The sequence below is a fragment of the Amblyomma maculatum genome, chromosome 8 (genome assembly GCF_055883805.1).
Source record: "Amblyomma maculatum isolate TAMU_Amacu chromosome 8, ASM5588380v1, whole genome shotgun sequence".
NCBI classification, from domain to species: domain Eukaryota; kingdom Metazoa; phylum Arthropoda; class Arachnida; order Ixodida; family Ixodidae; genus Amblyomma; species Amblyomma maculatum.
This window is the reverse complement of record NC_139351.1, coordinates 89,469,789-89,484,315: the sequence shown is the minus strand read 5'-3', so window position 1 is coordinate 89,484,315 and position 14,527 is coordinate 89,469,789. Positions and strand designations below refer to the sequence as shown.

At 51.0% G+C, this 14,527-nt stretch overlaps 1 protein-coding gene across 2 annotated transcripts in view; it reads right to left on the bottom strand.

The window, feature by feature from the left end:
- The window catches only part of LOC146181763 (membralin), a 188,617-nt gene that overhangs the window by 70,712 nt on the left and 103,378 nt on the right, over positions 1-14,527 (bottom strand). The window contains exon 3 of one of the 2 annotated variants that reach the window (XM_084576775.1): positions 1,367-1,842. The exons of the other annotated variant lie outside the window; for it this stretch is intronic. The gene's annotated coding sequence lies outside the window, so the exon portion shown is untranslated. The remainder of the gene's footprint in view (positions 1-1,366; positions 1,843-14,527) is intronic. 2 annotated transcript variants of the gene reach the window in all.

Genomic DNA, 14,527 nt, shown 5'->3' with positions numbered 1-14,527 from the left:
GGACGCTACCTTGGATGTGAGGGTTGCTAAGGTTTATATCTACTTGGGAAAGAAGAGGGGTGCGAGCGTGATGTATACTTGGGAGTAGAGGAGGAAGTTGTGCCTGCAGGTGTGAAAGACGAAGTTCGGGTTCCGTTTTGTATTACAGTTGGTAGTGCGCGCCTGTGTTGTGTTTCTCCGTCTTCGTCTACGCTACACCGCAGTTCTGGGTATCATGCGCCAACTTGCCCCGCAAGTTGTTATTGTGCTTACAAACACCTATCAAAACATGTACGAACATATGGGTGCGGTGGGGGTAAATCAGCTAAGCACGCATCGTTTACCGAATACAATTGGATCTTCTTCGTACACCAGCCAAGTTAATTCGTCGGTACACTTCCACTCCCCAGTGCTTCAACCGTCCTTACACACAGAAGACATCACTGCCTCAAACAATGCCACCGCAGAACATTCCAGTACCCACCACATATCTTTTCCCTCCACCCTGTACCGCAGCGTATCCGGCTCGCCTCCCATGACCTAATCCTGCAACGCGTAATGTCTTCCTTGACCCAGAATGTTTTAAAAGCTGCGTCTAAAGGCTCGCTATCTCCATCGCTTTTTTTCTCTTCCTGACTTTCTACAAATGGCACGGCCCACAAACCTTCCTACGATGGCCTTGCACGACGACCAAATGCTCGCTCGATTCCACGGCTGGGAGGCAGTTTAGCGAAAAGCCCACGTTATCGGCGACCGCTCTCGTAGAGGACTCGACGCTCCCGCAGTACTATTTTAAAAGTGCTCCGTCCACTATCACAAAAAGATACTCGACCTTTGCTGTCGCCTCCCACTCTTCGCCTTCCCCGCCTCGGTCTACTCTTACACCATATGATTTTTTTTTTCCCCTCTGCTTCGCTCCCGGCCGCACAGAACGGGCAGCAAAGAGCTGGCAATAACCGTAAGAGTAAACTGGCATTCGGTCGCGCATCTATATTTTTGCTTACACGCTAATTAAACGTTCATAATTACTTTTTTGTTATATGGGGGATCGGGGGAATGGGTGCAACACCTGCATGTCGATCGAGATCTGATTCCCATGCAAATACTGTAATCCAAGCTAATCACGCATCCTTATCGCGGCACTCTTGGTAGCTCGCACTGGTCTCCGCCCAAAATGATCGATTCAACATTCTGTGTTGTTGTTCAGTTGAATCATTATACTCATATACAGAACGTGGCTAAAATACTAGATTAACATACTCAAACATTACATTTATCCTGGCTTCAGGTGTCCGGAAGGGAGTTGGGGTACAAACAGGCTCTAATCGTTACGTCAACATCCTGCAAGCCGCCGAACGACCGCAGAGGTGCGCCAGGCGCCGCTCACCTTCGCAGCGTGTTGTCTTCGAGGCTACGAAGTGCACAGCTGGGCTGCCGCCAGATGTGGATGGGGGAGGGGCGAAGACCCACACGGCGAACAATGTCGCCGCGCAGCGTGAAGACGGCTCACGCACACACGCACGCTTATCCGAGAAGGAGGAGGAGCAGCGGCATCTGAGGCGGCGCCGGTAACGGTGCGCCGGTCGTCATTTCCCTTGCAATCCGTCGGAAAGTGCACACGCCCGCACGGCCAACGAGGCCGGTAGCAGCGGTGAACGGCAAGTCGCCCGCAAGACCTCTTGTGTTGTAATCGCGGTGTAGGAGACTGGCCAGGCGTCCCTTCTCAGCGCGCGACGGCGGACAGCGCCACGAGGTGCGTCAGCGCAGCAGATCGCGTCCGCAGCCACGTGGTTGCCACGGCGACGCGTGCGACGCTCCCTTCAGGCGCGCCGAGAGCTGGCCAGGCAGCTTTTCCTCCGGCTTCTGTGCAAATGAGGGAGGTACGGGGGATAATAATTATTAAGGGGCAAAGGAAATGATGGGGGAAACATTTAGCGACGAGAACAAAAACATTTAAGCACCGTTTATGAGGATTGCCACGAGTATCAGCGGCTGCAGTTAACGGGGCAGTAGTCATGGGCAAGAGATTTGATGGAACATTTGACCACTAACAACTAAGAATCACGTGATTTGATTGGTCACGTGGGCGATAACATAGGCACTGACTGTAATCCCGTAACGCCGCCGCGGTTGTTGTTGTTGTGGCTGTAGGAAGAAGGAAAAGAAAATGCACGGGCCTTCTACTGGCTCTGTAGCTGAGCCACCTCCGCTGCCTCGTGCAGACAAAAGAGAAAAAAGAAAAGAAAAAAAAAAGAAGAGAGAGAGAAAGACGCGCGCCGCAACAGCCGTCGTCTACCACCGAAACGGTGGCGGGTGCAATGACGGCCTACAACAGGTAAAAATTCGGTGGCAGGCTAGCCCCCACCGTCTGCCCAGAGAACTTGACCACAGGGCAGGAGAGGAGCCGGAGTACCGCCTCGCGCCGTAATAGAGCTCTGCTCATTGGATGCAACATTTGGTCAACAACTGTACAGTAATGTGTTCTTGCTGCTGTCCGCCTCACTGTTTTCTTCTTTTTTTTTTCTGGCCCGATGTGTTCTTGTTCCCGTGGGACGAAAACGATTCCAGCATGGCTCCAGACAGCTTGAGTCTAGACCTCCAGAGAACAGGTATGCGCTGGCATTCCGAATTCGAATACCTACACCTGGGTCCGCATTCCCAGTTTCGTCGTTGTCGAAAGTGTCGCTATCTCCCTGACATCGAGTCATGATTGGTGGAAACGCGGGGAAGTAGCTACCACTTCTGGTTCCGGCGTTTCCACCAATTCGACGACCTGAGGGCCCCGACTTGCCCGTGCTCCAACGCGCAGCCCCTGCCGCAGTGACTGCATGAAGTGTACACATGCCTACGGCTGCTTGTTGTATACCACTTTTGCTCACGTCTGTAATGCTTGAACATGGGAGCGCGTGGCCTTCGCCTTACGCAAAGCGTTGCCACCAACAGAAGACGAGAACGGGTGGCGCCAAAGGCATGGTCGGAAAGGGCAGCCGACCAAGTTTACTTTGCACGCGGCTTAACCGCTGATTCTTATCACACATCGGTGGCAGGGCTTTATAAAGCGTGGAGGCCACGCGCTCCCATGCTCCCTCTCATATTGCTTCTAGCGGCTGTACTACATTCTCGTAGAACATCGACGCTCACCAAATGGCAAGCTCGAGAAACAGGCGCGTCACAAGCGCACATACAAGACGCACCACATTGGAGGCGGCTCGGTTCGTTTTCGAAGACTACAGGGAGAATCCGGGGGAGCCAACGGTCGCGGAAAAGAGGCAAGCGCACACAGCGGGCGACTGGCACGCGCGCACTGCTCTGATGGCGATAAGATTAACGTGTTATTACCGCGGCACCGCAGGCTCTCCTCTTCCCCTTGGCCGCGTCGATTAGATAAGCCGCGCTCACGGAAAGCTGCCGCGGCAACTTCCAGAAGCAGTCAGCGGCGCAGGATGAGGTTTTGAGTTAGTTTTGTGTGGTGGAGTGAAGGGGCGGTCGTATTTGGAACGGCCGGCAGCAAATGTTTTCCAGTCGCCAACACACCAGCAGGAGACTGTATACGTGAGCGGCAGCACACGCCTGGCGTCCAGAGCAGCAGTGACGACAGTGGCGGGTCACCTTAATGTTCTGCATGTGACACAATGTAGTGTAGGGCCGATACGATTCTGTTTGTTCGATTACGCTCTGCCTGAGGAACGACGGGGCGATTCTGAATGCGCTGCTTTCGTTTCGATCTATCTCCCCAGAGCTGCTGGACCTGCTCTTTCTAATCGGATCCCTCGAGTAAACAGTGAGCCTGTTTCGTATCTGATAATCTCGCGGTTCCTCGGCTGCTGTTACGCGCGGCTACTGATCGTCCGCTTCTCACCTGACGTCTAGTGTGTTGAGAACAAAAAACAGTTCAGTTATGCGCTCCGGCGCAGTCCGCATTTTTTTTTTTTTTTTTTAGAGAACGACTGAGCAGCAAATCAGTGAAGGGGGAGGGGTTCGTATTGAGCAGCCTTCCGGCTAGGTTCGTCAATAACAGGCTCTTGCTCGCAGAAGCAGTCAGAAACTCAACAATTTCATCTTTAATTATGCATTGCCGCGAGAGAGAAGAGAGAAATAACATTTATTGCACCCGTCAAAAGGTTGGTGAGGATCCGAGGCGAAGCTCTGTCCCAAACATGTGCAAATTCTAACTTGGTATACCGAGAGGCAACAGCTTTAACTCCATGGACGAAAAAGAGGCATGACGCACGCAAAGCAGCACAGAACGAAGTGATCGCCCTATGGCTGCAACTTCCCTCTTTTAAGGCGAAAGCCTTTAATGGTTCATGCTGTCGTAGAAAAAATGTGTCCCGCTTTTGCGGCGGCTCTGATTGGCCGAGGTGGGATGACGTCATAGAGATATCGACCAATCACAGAGCACCACCACAGTATGCGCGAATGCGTGCCTTATATGGCTATATGTCAATGACCAATTACTAATCAATAACCAATTATTTAATTACAAAATTGATTACTAATTTGGCTAAGTAATTCTTCAATTAACTAATTAATGATCACTTGTCCACTTAATGACTAATTAATAATTACTAATTAGTGCCAGTTGCGTAGCAGAATGCGCAACTCAGGCTTTCACCTTTCACTACTTTAGTCGCTAAAGTCCCTTGTAATTTTATTTTTTTTGAAGGGGGGAGGGGCGTCTCCGACAAACCCCAGACTTGATCACTGTATTATAAACAACGCCGACAAATCGCCACTCTCATCACAATTTCAAGAGGAATCCGTAGGTCACGCAATCGGAGTCCAGAAAAGCGTCAGCAGTAATATACATCATGCTACTTCCGACGTCAGCACAGCTGCCGAAGCAGTATCCGGTCGCTCCTTGCTTTGAGCAGCACGTGTCTGGACTGCTAGTACGTACGTCGCCAATTCCAGACTACGCTGCTCCGCCCTGTAACGGTACGACACGGCACGCCACCTTCCGATACGGAGAACTGGGGAGAGGGGTACGCCTGCGTGCCCATTGCTACTAAAATTAATCGCTATTCTTTTCATTTGTGTCTGTTATCTCATGCATACCCATTAGCATACAATAAGCAACCGCATATGTTAAAGACCATCCGATAGATAAAACAAAACCTTAAGAACGTGCTGACGTCGGACGCCTAGGGTAGCGCATTTTACTTGGAATTTAATTATAGTGTCCTGGCAAGCTGCATTCTCGTCGCAATTAAGTAAGAGAAAAACAAAGAAATTAAATTGAGGAATTTAAAAGAAAGGCAATTAAAGGAAAGTCACAGGATCGTTCCGATACCTCAACGCGAAGGATCCAACGTTAGAGGTGGCACTGAAATCGGAAAGAGATATGGAGACTTATTACAGTTTATCGTATTATGGTGGATGCTACAAATTACAATGCACCATCTCAGCGCTGACCAAACTAACAGTCAATCCACACTACCATATTCCGGGGCTTCTGAGACGAGTTGGAGGAAAGATACGGGGCTCGATATTATGTTGAAGGCGGACGCCCCAAGGTGTTGTTTACCTCGCATTTTTATACCGATGTGTGCCGGGAGGTGCATTTCATCGCTTTTCACTACGGCACCCCACCGGGCATTCTCGCCTCACCACGACAATTCGAGAGCGGTCACCATTACTGTACTCCTTCCAGTGACCGCGAAGAAATGCAGACATATAGTCGACATATTAGGCATCGGAACATTCGAATCGCACGAGTACGGCAGCTTTTCGATGGAGGCGAAAAGCAAGGTGCCCGTGTGCTGTGCGATGTCAGTGCACGTTAAAGAACCCTAAGTGGTCGAAATTTCCGGAGTCCTCCACTACGGCGTCTCTCATAGACTGAGTCGCTTTGGGACGTGAAACCCCACAAACCAAATCAAGAGGGGCTGGGGACCAATGTGTGCAGCCCCGGTGCGAGGCTGCTGGGTGAGAGGTTCCGCGCCGGGGTGAGAGAACGCCCCCGACCACATGTTTCTGAGCTCATAACAACTAACGCAGATATACTGAAAAGGCTTTCGCGTAATCTAACACAAATTCCAGCAGCGAAGGGGGGCACATATTTTATATAAAGGGATCTCGATCATGTGAAAGAGCTTCTATGGGTCACGTGGAAAGAGAGAGAGGGGCCATAGTGGAGGGCTCCGGAGTAATTTCGACCACCTTGGGATCTTTGACGTGCACTCACATCGCACAGCACACGGACGCTTCTTCGTTCCGCCTACATCGATCGAAACGCAGCCGCCGGCGGTCGGGATCGAACCCGAGAACTCCATCACGTATTTTTTTTTTTTATTGTTGAAAATGGCTTTGGGGAAAAGAAAGGCGCATTTATCTCCCCTCCCAATGTATACACCTATCATGGCCACCGAGATCACCTCCGCGAGCGCGCAGAAGCGTGGGGGTGATTTTGGAGGTCATGCATCTACCAGAGGTGCACTTGTCGTCGCCTTGAATCCCCATACCCCCCCCCCCCCCCCTCCCGTCTTGAGTAGAAGGTTGACACTAATTGGGAAGCGAAATAGTACCCGCTCTAAACATCCCACGAAGTACGGTTGCGTACCAAATTTGCAACAAAATCATGTCCGTATTTTCTCCGGCGCCGTCTTTTGCCAATTTAGATCATGGCGATGGCTTTCCGACCCGACGATCTGTATACGCGCCTCGCGTAATATACCATAATGTGTTGTGTTGCGTTTTTTGGCACATAAGCAACTAAGGCTATCATGCGCCAAACGCGGGGTGGAGTGTATTATGTTTTCTTGGAGGAGGATTAAACTGTTAGGTTATCACAGCTTGTTTAAATGCACTGGTTCTTCTAAAAAGCTGAAAACAGTGGATATACTGACAAATGTGTTCTCTCCTAGGAGTAAGGTTGGATGAAATGGTATATGTTCGGCGTAAGACTGCCTAAAATATTTCTTCCTTAGTCTTTAAAGTATTGCACAGGAGAATAAAATGTGGTTTATTGTAAGCTCACGACCACAGCTCATGGCGCCGTATATGTTCGTGTGGTATTTGTCTCTTCTGAAACTGTGCCAGTGTAAGGACGCATACGGAGGGGAGGCTGTATACCAAGGTGGTAGTGGGTCAGGTCTCGGGGCAATAATTCGGCAAGGAGTCTGTTATGTCTAATTCTAAGCATTTTTCTTCGAAGCGGAGGAGGACCGGCCTGATTGCCTGGGGTGTGTCGGTAAACAGTATTCTATAACGTCAACAAAAACTAGAAGTCGCGAAGGGGGCCTTTTCAGCGCACCGTAAGTTCGGGGTTTTCCTAAACGGACAGGCGAAAGAGAACCTCCTCCTGTTCCCAGAAGTTTGACGAATGCGGAGTGCACTAACCCAGGGGGCGCAAAAAGCACTTCTTGACGTATATACTTGCAGCTTCGGCAAAATAAGCCCCACGTGCAATCGTATATGCAATCGTATATGCAAATCTGCCGCTAATCAATAAGCGAGTTAGCAATAAACGTTCAACGACGTGCGTTAGCACCTCTGACGCACGGACGAGTTCCAAGGACTTTGCCCCAGAGATAACCTCACGGCACGTACGAATGATCTGTACGCAGTGGTTACGTTGGATTAGTAAATATGGAAGACTCGGACGCCAACGTCACGTGTTCGATTTGGCACCCGAGCGATAAAAAAGAAATATCGGGAGTAAAATTACGGCTGTGCGTGGGATCTGCGCACGGCCGGAACGATTAATCGAATGCGCGCGCGTGCATAATTCCCAGAAGACGCGGCGCTGAGGTAGCACAAACCACGCCACTCATCCCGGAGGCGAAACGAAGAGGCGTCCGTGTGATGTGCGATGTCTGTGCACGTTAAAGATCCCCAGGTGGTCGAAATTGCTCCGGAGCCCTCCACTATGCACTCCCTCTTTCTCTCTATCCACGATCACTCCCTTCCCTTGCGGCATGGTTTAGGTGCCCACAGAAAAAAAAGTGTGGCAGATACTGCGCCTTTCCCTTCATTCAACCAATTATTATTATTATTATTATTATTATTATTATTATTATTATTATTATTATTATTATTATTATTATTATTATTATTATTATTATTACGTGGCGATGCAATTATTCGTGCGCCGACAGCGACGAGAGCACATATAAAACGCAAAGTTCCCGCCCTACACCCATATATAGCCCCCCCCCCCCCCCCCCCCTCTCTCTTTTCCCCAGGAGAAGCAGCGCCTTAAGAGAAGAGAAAATTGGACGATGTGTCGGGGGCCCGACCCGCCGTGCGCCGACCCAAATTGCACCGCCCGCGCGGATGCTTCCTACGCCTTCCTCGAAAATGTATCTTCCTTTTGTTTTTCTCTTTCATCCTCTACGTTTCCTGGGCGCAACCCCTCGGAGTCTCGTACTGGCGAGATGCCCAGACCGCCGCCTTATAGAGACACAAGGGAACGGCGCACCTAGAGAGAGAACAGGTGCATACCGGCATGGAAGCAGTCACTGGAGGCTGGCTGAGGCTGATGAAACTATTGTGAATAAGTGTAGAAAGGCAGACAGGCAAGAGCGCATGTGTCAGGTATGGGCGACCGGGGAAACGTAGGCAGAAGACTAGAGGAAATGGCATCGCGGAGAGTGCAATAAACTACAGACGCAGAAAGAAGGCACGTAGACGTTAGTCATTAAACAGAGAGCAATCAATGTGTGGGCATTGAGACGTGATGAGAAAGAAAGAAAGAAAGAAAGAAAGAAAGAAAGAAAGAAAGAAAGAAAGAAAGAAAGAAAGAAAGAAAGAAAGAAAGAAAGAAAGAAAGAAAGAAAGAAAGAAAGAAAGAAAGAAAGAAAGAAAGAAAGAAAGAAGCAAACTAGGCAGCTCCACAACCCGCCATAGAAGAGGAAAAACATTTATTTAAACCTGCGTGCCGCTGGAGGCGAAACACACGCCAGTGTGCTGCGCTGTGTCAGTGCACGGTGGGCAACACTGGCGGTCGAAATTACCCGAGAGCCCTGCGCTGCGGCGTACCTCGTATCACTTGCGTCGATTCGGGACGTTAAGCCCGGCGCACCAAATGCCAACAGCAAGGCACACAAAAAGAAACCGCGTATACGGGAAGGAGAGGAGAAGGCACCGACAAGGCTCACAGCTAAAGTCACCAGGGAAAGCCTAAACAGATATCGACAATCAATGAAGGAGCCCAGCACCCGAACAAAGGACGCACGAAGGAGTCTAAAAGCATCGCTCAAAGCGCAGAACAACAAGCGTACAGCCAAAGAAAGGAGTGCAGCGCAGTAAAATAGGTGGATCCCTAATGGGCATTCATCGCACTACTGTCTAAGGCGCATCTTTTTGTCCTCTTAATGAAGCAAAGCGAGCCGCGAGTTCCCATCATGGGACATGCTGAGAGGCACACACCTTTTTCTTCGAGCACGTGCGCGTGTCTCGCAAAAACATTTGAGGAGAAAGAGAGCCGCCAAAAACAAGTCAGCAAGAGAGAGAGAGAGGATACGTACTAAGGCGACAAAAGGGAAAGCGAAAAGACAGGTCGGGATAAAAATAGCCGGGTTCTTCTTTCCCGGGAGATGATTAGCAGGCCGCGGGACGGAGAAGACTACACGGGGAGACGACGGCCCAGTGCAGCCATCTCTTGGTATGCGCTCACCCGTGGCATAAAAGCTTTCTGGAAGGCATACTACGTATAAATAAAATACTACAGGGAACGTCAGGGTGCAAGCCGGTTCGCGTAGGAAGATCAACCGCGCTCCTCAGGACAGCGGGGCCATTGAAGAGAAAGTTAGGCAAGCGATACAAGCAGAGGCTGAGTACGACCGAAAGTCGGTACGCTCTGGGCTTCCCTATATGTGCGCTTGAACGCAACGCACTGCGGACGGCTCCGTGTCGTTTATTGCTGAACGGGACTCTTGTTCGGTATACACGAACGTTCGAACCACTGCTGGCCGTGAATTTGTTTATTGCTGTCGTCGATGCCGGCTGACCCCATTTAGGTGCCGTACGTTTACTCTAACTTAGGCAAGCCTTGATTCTAAGCCGATATCTGAAAGTTGAAGGCCGTGAAAAAGAAAGGAATCTTTCCTCCCTTGTAAGTCGATCGAAGAAAAAAAAAAACATATTTGAAAACGACAATCGGTATGGAATGCAAATGTTTATTTCCGACGAACCTGCTACGTATAAGAAAGCGCACATTCTTCGGTTTGATAAAGTGTATTGTGCGGATTGGAGCGGACTATAAAGGAGAGACCGCAGTTGGGCCTAAATCCTAGCGCTAGAACCAGTGCCGAATTTCAAGCGCCGTTTATATAATCAGCGGTCAGAGTGTCAACTAAGTACGCCACGCGGCATGGCGAACATCTACGACCCGCGGATTTCCAGTGTGGACTCAGAAAGAGCCACCCTTCAAGCACTGCCGTTGTCTACGGCTATAGGAATAGTGATGGCTACAGAGCTGTGTTCCGATGGAGATTTGAGTTGGCATATACGAATTTACAGAGGTAAACGAAATTGCAGACTCGCTCGCTGCATGCGCAGTCGACGGCGTGTCTATAGGTTACATCCCACCGTATTCCAATCTCGACCGCAACTTCCCAATAGGTCGACGCCATATGTCGGAGTACTTTTTTTTTTTTTTTTTACCGTATTAGCCGCTTCGCTCTTACGCTGTATCCGACCGTGTAGCGAAAGAACTACGAAATAATCAGAAATAGCTGGCTAAACGCCGCAGATAAGAAAGATGGGCACCGAATCCGATACAATGTCAGCCAATGCGCGCAAGCTGTCACGGCGCGGTCAAGCGCGTCTTGTTGGGAGAATCGGCCAACTGCGCAACATCCGCGTAGCGATTGTAATCGCGCGCGGCATCCTCGGACTTTGCTTATTGACAGGACACGTATTATTGTGCGCCGCGAGACTCAGGTATACGTCGACGAAACCGCGACTTCGGACGGCAGAGAGACAAGACACGGGGTAAACAAGCAAACGATGCGTGGGAACCGTTCAGGGGGGAAGGGGGCGGGGAGAGAGGCAGCGCAAAAAAAAAAAAACAACTCTCTCGGTCCGCTCCCACACGCTCGGAGAGAGCAACTCGTAGCAGCCCGCGGTCCAAAGCGTACATTATCATCGCGTCGTTGAAAGGCAGGCGTTATCCCGAAGACAGCACACGGTCGGACGATTCGAAAAGAAGTGAAAAAGAAAACAACGAAAGAGTGGCGGGGCGGTGTTGTCGGTTCTTCAAGCACGCGCACACACATATACACACCCCTGGCGGCGGCCGCGACACCCAAACCTAAAATAGAAGGTGACCGCGCGCATTTATTTATAAACGCCGCACACAGGGCGGCTGTTGCGACTTCTTACGGGGCGACGGCGACCGCGCAGGTGTCGCGCACGACCGCGCAAAACAAACCAGAACGGTGACGACGGAGCACGATGCGTCGAGCCGCTCCCCAGAGAACAACGGCACAACGCTATTTTCCGCAAATTTTCTTTTCTTTTGTCACGCACTCCAAGGAGGCGAACACAAAACCGCTCGCGCAGACCGGAGCGAGAACGAGCCGTGCCCGACAGACAGCCCGGGGGAGCGAGCGTGAGCAGGCCTGATTCGAGTCGAGTCGCAAAGGTGATTCCCGACGGCGACGCAAGGCGAACAATGGTGGCGGAAAACCAAGCTAGCGAGGAGGTTGCGGGGAGGGGAAGAGGAGTGCCTCGGCCACAATGGGGTGACTAAATTGGAAACAAATGAGACTCCGACGACTCGCGCTGCACCACCACCTCCTGCTCCACCACTTGCCGGGCTGGCGCCGCCGGAGCAGCCGGGAGAGAGAGAGAGAGAGGCCATTGATTGCTCCAAATGCAGAGAGTGGAGATAAAAGGCATGCCAGGTGTCGCGGCTCGCTATCGTACCTGCTACTCTTGGCGACAAAGCACGCCGCGATTGGAGAGAGGACGCCGCGCAGCACCACCGCAGGTCACCGTATGCAAATGCATTCGCTTTGTTGCAATAATAGTTGGTTCACAGGTAAGAAAAAGGGCAATATCTGTCACACTTGCTCTGAGGACACCTGAACCGCGCCATAAGGGAGTGAAGGAAGGTGGGAGTGAAAGTGGAGGGAGAGAGAGAGAGAGATGTCGTAGTGGAGGGCTACGGAGTAATCTCGGCCACCTGGGTATCCTTAACGTGCGCTTGGAGGGCTACCACTACTGGTAAGCATCCAAAGTTGCGAGGTACAGACGGAAGTTGGTCCGCTTGCAGCGAGCACGGTAACCTCAGCAGTTCCACTGTGTTATTGTAACCGGGGAAGCACTCTTTGAAGGAGAAGGCACCTACCATCAGAGGGCCCCGCCATGATTAGGATTAAATATAAATTTTAGGGGGCGACTCTGCGTTTCGCCTCCATCGAAACGCAGCGGTCGGAATCGGTCGGTCGGAATCGAACCCGGGAATTCCGATCAGTAGTCGGGCATCTTAAACCACTGCACCACCGCGGCGGGGAATTCGCTTTGTGTTGTTGTTGCCGCTGCCCTTTTCGGAGTAGTATCGAACATTGTCAAACACGCGGTCATCTAAGTGAAATGAAAGGACATATCTCGTAGGGCTTTCACCTGCACCGCTCCAGCCCACATTTCCGCAAACGTGGCAACAGAGAAGGCGGGGAAGTTTTAAACGCACCTACCGCTCCGGAACCACGTTCCCTCTGTTCTTATAATAGTACGAACCGCTGGGAACATGCGCGCAGGGCCGACAGCGACTGCTCTACAACTGTTGGCGTTCACAAACAGCACGCCATAATAATCACAAGCAGTAGCAATGTTGCAATTAGCACAAGCTAACGTTTACTGTTTTTCCTTGCATCTTTTCCTGTAGAGTATTTTCTTCTCTTTTTTTTTTTCCTTGTAGGAATACACTATACCCATGGCGGCCAGGTAAGCCAGCAACATTGTCTGCCACACTGTCTACGACGTCGGCGCAACATCACCTGCCACATCGTCTTCAAGGCTGTATGCAATGCTGTCTGCCACGTCGTCTGCATCATCATCTGCTACGTAACATCGCCTTCAAGGCTGTCTCAAGCGCTATCTTCCACGTCGCCCACCACAAGGTCGCTGACATTGCCGGCCACATCGTCCTCAACACTGTCTTCACCACTGCCTGCAATGTCGTCTGCAACATCATCTGTCACATCGCCTTCAAGACAGTCTCCAACGTTGTATGCCACGTCGCCTGTCACATCATCGCCGATCACATCGTCTTCAAAGCGTCCCCAAAGCTGTTGCAGGCACCACTGCCTGCAATGTCGTCTGCAACATCATCTGCAACATCATCTGCCACATCGCCTTCAAGACAGTCTCCAACGTTGTCTGCCACGTCGCCTGCCACATCATCGCCGATCATATCGTCTTCAAAGCGTCCCCAAAGCTGTTGCAGGCACCACTGCCTGCAATGTCGTCTGCAACATCATCTGCCCCATCGCCTTCAAGACAGTCTCCAACGTTGTCTGCCACGTCGCCTGTCACATCATCGCCGATCACATCGTCTTCAAAGCGTCCCCAAAGCTGTTGCAGGCACCACTGCCTGCAATGTCGTCTGCAACATCATCTGCAACATCGCCTGTCACACCGCCTGCCACTCGTCTTCAAGGCTGCCTCCAACGCTCTCTGTCATGTCTTCTGCAACATCATCTGCCACATCGTCGATAACACTGCCTGTCACATTGTCTTCAACGCTGTCTGCAACACTGTCTACAACATTGCCTGCAACAGCGTCTGCAAGATAACCTGCAAAGCCATCTGCAACGTCACCCACAACACTCTGCAACACCGTTCATCTACCAAATTCAAGCCGAACGAGGGACAACGGTCTTTGCATTGGTCTCCGATCATCCTTGCTATGAATCAGCGGCAGCGAACATATCTCAGACAGTTCTCTTACTTTATTCTGTATCAACACAAATGCAGCGCCCACAATGTTTGTTCTTGTTTTTTCCAAATCCCAGCCTAAGTTTAGTTTGCCGCGCGAGAACCACCACCATCCGCGAACGCAACCGACTTAGCAAGTGCGTCTATCGCCGATGTCCTAAAAACAGCGTCTATATTACTTCACTGACGCCTCTCATATATCGCCATCACTCACCAAACTGCCGCGCAGTGACAGCAACGCGACAGCGTCCATGAATGATCGCGACAGCTATACGACGTCAGGGCGACTCGTTGGGCGGGTGGAAGCTTTATTTTCCGTAATCACCGGTAACCAGGCGACGCGCACACGTGAAAGCCATTTAGTCATTTATAAGGCGTTCCACGAAAGTGACCTCATCGATATATGCTACCACATACGCGGTCCTTCAACCATCGCTCCGCCACAGCCACTTTTCTTTTTCCCGCGCTTATCAAGAGGTAGCTATAGGAACTAGGCGCTTCGACACCATGGCATCCAAAATGCAGAAGCGGCCATGCGCTGTGCTCTGTACTGAACACTTAAGACTGCATCACAGTACACTGTGCGTTTCGAATAAGATGTTCGTGTCTACCTGCCTTTTAAATCTACGCGAATCTATACCCCCCCCCCCCTTCCCCAAAC